Source organism: Rana temporaria, chromosome 8, assembly GCF_905171775.1.
Source record: "Rana temporaria chromosome 8, aRanTem1.1, whole genome shotgun sequence".
NCBI classification, from domain to species: Eukaryota; Metazoa; Chordata; class Amphibia; order Anura; family Ranidae; genus Rana; species Rana temporaria.
The window spans coordinates 111,182,959-111,190,614 of record NC_053496.1 but is presented as its reverse complement, the minus strand read 5'-3'; positions in this window follow the sequence as shown (position 1 = coordinate 111,190,614).

Below are 7,656 nucleotides of genomic sequence, written 5' to 3'. Positions count from 1 at the left end.
AGCCAGGCAATCACTATATACAGTGATACGATATAATATTTAGAGTTTAGAGGCACTCAAGGGGTAAGCAGGGACCTGCTCCAGGGTAAAGGAACAGGGGGTAGGGAAGGGGGAGAAAAAAGAGGCGATACTCTCCCCTTTTTTCAGGTTCTCAATAGGCCAGACCCAAGAAAATCCCTTTCATTCCTAATCTGTCCTTGCAATACCCTTATCGTATCTAAGGTCACCAGATACCCGGCCATCTATTGACAGAAGAGAGTGCAGCAATTCCAGAATTAGGGCCTCCTAACAATTGACCAGGGCAACTATCGCTTGGCAATAGATTTTATAGCAACCCTGGCTAAAAATCAGCATTCTACATCTACAATCACTTTAAGTAGGTTTCTACTGATAAATGCATGCTCCCTCTTAATAACTGTATGTTCCAAGAGAGCTTTTCCTACACACAGTGGGCTAGATTCAGCATTGATTTACGCCGGCGTATCTATAGATACGCCACGTAAATTCAAAGCTGCGCCGGCGTATCTTCTTTCTGTATTCAGAAAGCAAGATACGCCGAAATTAGCCTAAGATCCGACTGGCGTAAGTCTCTTACACCGTCGTATCTTAGGGTGCATATTTACGCTGGCCACTAGGTGGCGCTTCCGTTGTTTTCGGCGTAGAATATGCAAATGACCTAGATACGCCGATTCACAAACGTACATGCGCCCGGCGGAATTTTTTTACGACGTTTGCGTAAGGCTTTTCCGGCTATACGTTGCTCCTGCTTCTATGAGGTGTACGCAATGTTAAGTATGGACGTCGTTCCTGCGTTGAATTTTTTTTTTTTTTACGTCGTTTGCGTAAGTCGTTCGTGAATAGGGCTGGACAAATTTACGTTCACGTCGAAACCACTACGTCCTTGCGGCGTACTTTGGAGCAATGCACACTGGGATATGTACACGGACGGCGCATGCGCCTTTCGTAAAAAACGTCAATTACGTCGCGTCACCACCCATTTACATAAAACACGCCCCCTCATACTCATTTGAATTAGGCGCACTTACGCCGGCCCCATTTACGTTACGCCGCCGTAACTTAGGAGGCAAGTGCTTTGTGAATACAGCACTTGCCTCTCTGATTTACGGCGGCGTAACATAAATACGATACGCTACGCCGCCGTAACAATGCGCCCGGCTACCTGAATCTAGCCCACAGTGTGTGCAGCCTTTTGGGAGTCAAGGGAAGAAAATACATGTTTGCTTGAGTAGAGGGATAGAAGTGGTGGAGTTCTATGCAGTATAGGGGAACTCAGACAGGGTTGACAATGCCACTTTGAATTTCAGTTCAGCAAAGGCAGCTTTGTCAGCTCAAAACAATATGTTTTAAATAGAGGGATTGAGAGGGTAGGGGATTATCGCGGTGCCAATTATAGAAACCAGACATATTATTATATCAAAAGTAGAACATTTTATTCAGTTTGTACAAGGTTAAAATCAGATTTACAAAATTGGATTGTGGGAGCTGTATGTAGAGACAAGGTTGTTGATCAAGTCTACCCTAGACTTGGGTAGACTTGATCAACAACCTTGTCTCTACATACAGCTCCCACAATCCAATGTTGTAAATCAGATTTTAACCTTGTACAAACTGAATACAATTTTCTACTTTTGATATAATAATATGTCTGGTTTCTATAATTGGCACCGCGATAATCCCCTACCCTCTCAATCCCTCTATTCAATCTAACCAGGGATGAGGTGCCGTATATTTAGGAGGACCTTCGATCACTAACCTCTCAATATGTTTTAAAGTCACTGAATTTTTATCAGGATTACCATACTTTTTTTTATCATTCTTAGTCTGTTAACCATCCAGAAAAAATATTTGCATGCCTGTTTCCACTAGATTTGAACCCAAATAGAACAAATCTTTACATGCTCTGCTGCATGTCTGTCAGCATGTTGTAGTAAAAGTGGCAAGTAGAGCAAAAAAGCTTGTTAGGGTTTTGATTCCTGCTTTTCACATTATCTGTTCTTCTATTGCAAGGAGACTACTAAATGGGTTAAAGTATGTAAATCCAATCACTAAAATATCATATAAACTGATGTAATTTCAAAAGTAATTTTCATATTTTTTTAAATATGTAACTTTCATTAAATAATAACTAGTGATTCTGCCATGAAGGTCCCTTTTCAGACACTTCCTGTCATGGGGTGACAGTGTTCTGTCCCCTTCTCATAGATGTGCTCCTATTTTATCACCCTGTCATATGTGCTACCGATGAAGACTACAAGTGGCAGTTTCAAAATTTGTTATGCAGACATAGCCTGCCTTTTCCACCATTGGGAAAGCCATCCATCCGACGCTGCACGCATGAAGTGCATGCATATAGACAGAGAGTGGCTACAGGAGATGAACACCCCCAAGATGCAGGATAAAAAAGGTGAAAACAGTATTAACAGTATGGAAGAAATAGTAGTTGTTTGTGTTATTAAGTGCTTTACCAAATTCCTTTTCGTTAGAGTTTACATCTACTTTAAATAATTATATTTACTGATTTCAGCAGATTCTATTTTAAAGAATGATTTTGTGACAATAGTTCTATAATATGCTGTTCCATAATTTGTTTGGCTCTTGATTGCTTTCTAAGTAGCCTCTATAGCAGATAAAACTGAAAATCTGGCATGAAAACCATAAGGGATATAATGTAAATAATGCTGGCATGAAAACAGTAGCAATCAGAGGCAGGTGGAAGCAAAAAGTTAGCAAAAGACTTTTTAAAAATAAACACCAAAAAAAAGTCAGCAAAACAGTTGTGTCTTATACAACAAGTAATCTAGAAGTGTCTGGCGTTACAAATGAAACCTATCCGAAAATTAAAAATGGCTTTCTGAAAACACTATCCATGAAATAAATAGTCATACTTTGCGGCACATCTGGCTGGAGAATTAGACATAGGGATGTTCTTGATAAATGATCCTAGTAAAATCTTTGAGTCACTGCAACAGATCTTTACAATATGCTATATATTTCAAGCAGGACTAAAATGTCTTACCGAGGAAATATTATACTAAAATATCGTAGAACAGGAGTAAATCAGCAAGCCCAAGCTGTTAATCATATTCTTATATTTACCACTGCATTTCTCTCTCTCACTAATTTATATTGCACCCAGAGTATAGTGGTAAACTAAGTAAGCCTGTCAAGGGAATTTAGGTATTGCAAATACGAATAATAATTCTAAATTTAATTTAAGTTGGAGTCCTTTGTTATATTCTGAGTTAAGTCTGCTTCTGAAATTGAAAAATTAAAACTAAGACAGTCCAAAAACAAGGCAAGCAAGTTCAACCATAGCTGTAATTTACAGATGCTGTTATTTCCTTTACACCACTTATTTTTTTAATATTAGTAGTAGCTTGTAAGGGTCCCTCATTGGATAACAATTCCCTCCATGTTGACTCAAGACCCACCCTGCATCTTCTTGGATAGGATAATCACCTACCTGTTGTTTTATGAGATACTCCGCCATGTTGTGTAACTCCTTCCAGTGACCAGAGACCCACCTCCTCCATATTCCCAGCAAAGAATAAGATAATGTCCAGTCCAGTTACATTTTAATGCCTTACTGCACAACTCAGGCTTACTCACCAATACACCTTCTTTAAGGTAGAATCACAGTGCAGAGCACATGACATTAGGCTAAGTACCTGCATACTCAGCCATCTTCCCACCCTATGACTCCACACATAGGGTGAACCAAGCCACACGACCTGCAAAGGTCAGGGGTGGCAAGGTTCCACCATCTTTACCCTAAATCTATAGCTAGTCTTCTGGCAGTTCAGCCCAACTAGGTTCCCTCTCTCAGCTTCACAGCACACAGACCTACATGGTGCATCATATTAGTAATGTAAGGGGTAACAACCAAAGGGACACTACATCTGCCAACTCGATTCTTTGTCAAAAAATCATCAATTTAACAAAAAAAAATTCAGTTAGCTGGATCGTCCCCACTAACCAGATACTTACATCATATTTGTTATGTAAGGACATGAAAAATATGCTCAATGGATTAACTGTTCATGCATTTTGGTACTCTTTCTCCCTGGAAAACACATGTGGAAACACATGAGTATCACATGTAAATAACACATGCATGCTGAAGTAACAATGAGCTAATCAGCTCTCAAAGGGCGAACAATCATGCAGGCATGATCTGACTGTTCTCGGAGCACTCAAAGACCTGCAAAGGGCACCATAACTTTATAAGCTCTCCCAGGTTTGTATGTATGCTCTGTAGAAAGGGCAGAGAGGAGAGAGCTGGTGTTGGTGTTTTTATCAGGCGAAAAATTACATTAAGAACAAATTTTCGAACTCACTGATTATCTGTTAACTCTAGTTAACCACTACTGGAATACTTGCTAATACCTGCTCTTACCTCCACACACTGTGGTTCCTTTTCATCATATATCACTATAAGACATAAGAGTAAGCAATAGGAACAACAGTATTCAGCGGGGTGAGGAAGTATTCAACAAACCTGCAATTACCATACTATACTAATAAAGATACTCCTTGAAAAAATAAATTCATGATAAATACATTTCTTTTCGGCAACCAAGGCCAATTAATAGATCCTCCGGAGTTAAATTTTAAGAACGAACAATGTGTGTGAATATATATATATATATATATATATATATATATATATATATATATATATAGTTGAAAAAAGTAGAAACACTTAAAAAGTACTCTTGAAAAATGACAATTACCAGCCAGAATCTTCTTTGAGGCTTTCACCTAAAACTATAAATAACATGTCATTTCCCTTTAAACAGATCTATGCTTCCCAACTATTTCACAAGTCCCCTGGTTCATCCTTTTCCCCTTCTAACATTAATCTTTGGCATAAAAGAATAACATTGAGGCGGAAATAAGTGCAAAAATCTGCTCATGTCAAGCATGCTTTTAATGAAATATATCCACTATATTTTATTCACAGTAATATGTTTCTATCCCCTGCTCTAGGAATTGCAGACACATTGAAAACAAAGAGACAAAATCCAATTAATCTTGAAAGACACCTTTATCGGGTTAGCTTGAGCTCTCTATATTAGATTTTTGCACTTATTGAAAGTATGCTCTACCAAGGCAGCATCTGCTAACCTTTAGTTCCCATGCAATTAAGAAATAGGGAATCATTTGTCTTTATAAAAAAAAAAGGTAACTAGTATATTTTTTATTATTATTTCAATTTATAGAAAAATTATAATCATTGGAACATTTATTAATTAAAGCTGTTACTAGTAAATTCAAAATTTCAAATAAACATTATTCTCTTAAACTGAGTTCATTTTAAGGATTTTGTCACTGGTGACAACAATGACAGGATTGGCAACAGACCATTTGCTATGTTGTCACTCCCTCACTAACCAGATCCACAAAATTTCACTCCCTCACTAACAGGTAACATCCTGCAATCATAAGAGTAACTCTATTACGGCAAGTGAAAACCCCTTCTTGGAAATTCTGCTGTTGGTAACACAAGTTTGCTTTTTTAAATAAATATACCAAAAATAACCAATTATCTGATTCAATTTCAGTAAAAAAAACACATATCACACATTTGTGTTGTGGTATTGTTGCAATAATAACCATAAATTAATCACTATAATAAGCTTTGATGGCATCACATAGTACATTTGTATCAGCTTGGCATTTGCCCATGATGCAATGAGAGCATTGCTATGTTCTAGTATTAGAAAAAGTTGAGCAAGCGAAAATGGGAGTTTAAAGTTGCAGAATTAATTAACTTTGAAACAATATCAATTTTATAATTTTATTGAACAAACATATTTAAAATTGGTATTTTTTTTTTTAAACCAGCACATAGAAATCATGTGGTCACAGTACAAAGGTGTGTTTCCTCTACATGTTTCGCCATAAACATGGCTTCTTCTGGAGCTTTTGTAACACTTTATATATAATATCACTGAAAATAATAAAAAACACGTTTTAATAGATATACAAATACTAGAAAACATCAATGTGTGTGTATATATATATATATATATATATATATATATATATATATATATATATATACATATACATGATAGATAGATAGATAGATAGATAGATAGATAGATAGATAGATAGAGAGAGTGAGAGTAGTGACTAGTAGGGATGAGCTGAACACCCCCTGTTCGGTTCGCACCAGAACCTTCTAACGAACCGAACGTTCGCGTGAACATTTAGAACCCCATTGACGTCAATGGGACTCAAACGTTCAAATTCAAAAGTGCTAATTTTAAAGCCTAATATGCAAGTTATTGTTGGAAAACGGGTTTGGGGACCCGGGTCTTGCCCCAGGGAACATGTATCAATGGATTTTTTTTTTTTTTAAACGGTATTTTTTTCTGGAGCAGCGATTTTAATGATGCTTAAAGTGAAAAAAAAATGAAAAATTCCTTTAAATATCGAACCTGCTGGGTGTCTATAGTAGTGGCACGTGTTTAGAACTGTCCCTGCACAAAATGAGATTACTATAAGAAAAAGGTAATTTAAGACTGCTTGCGGCTTTAATGTAATGTTTGATCCCTGCAATATGGATAAAAAATCACTGAGAAAAATAGCATGGGTTTCCCCGCCCCCCTCCCCCCAGGTCATTACAAGCCCCATTGGCCCTATATACTTTGAACAGCAGTATACAGGCGGTACAAACAAGACAGGGACTGTAGGTTTGTTGTTAAGTAGAATCTTTTTTTAATTTTCAACTGGTACTTCTTTAAACTGTAGCTTCAGTCATAAAAGCTTTTTTGAAAACATAGATAAGGGTTATCACCCCTGTAACATTTGTTTTGCTGTCTGTGTGCATCTGTTCAGAAGATTGCACCTCACTTTCTGTCCCAATGACAAACAATTTTTTTTTTTGTGAAACAAGGATTGTGATAAAGCATCAGTGGACAGGAGACACCTTTTACAGAAGAGAATATCCCTTCCTAGGGGTAGATTTCATCTCACTTCCTGTTGTCTCCTTCTGTTTGCAAGTAGGAGTCGTTTGTAAGTTGGATGTTTGAATGTAAGGGCCTGCCGTATATACTCTGTATAAATTTGGGCCCTAGGTGTTGGTGTTGCCACAACACTGTAAGCCCTCACAGTTAGTCTTGGTGGGCGCTGGAACGTCCTGCTGTGAAATATTAGATCAAGAATTGTAATTACATGCCCCTGTTGAACAGGGGCAGAAAAATTGGGCCTTAGGCTCTGGTGCTGGTGCCACAACACCGCAACCCCTCACAGATACTCTAGTTGGAGCGCAGCAATGAGCCCACTGCAAAGTATTGCATCAAAAATTGTAATTACACGCCCCTGTTGAACAGGGGCAGAAAAATTGGGCCTTAGGCACTGGTGCTAGTGCCACAACACTGCAACCCCTCACAGATACTCTAGTTGGAGCGCAGTCATGAGCCCGCTGCAAAGTATTGCATCAAAAATTGTAATTACATGCCCCTGTTAAACAGGGGCAGAAAAATTGGGCCTTAGGCACTGGTGCTGGTGCCACAACACTGCAACCCCTCACTGATACTCTAGTATGAGCGCAGCAATAAGCCCGCTGCAAAGTATTGCATCAAAAATTGTAATTACACGCCCCTGTTAAACAGGGGCAGAAAAATT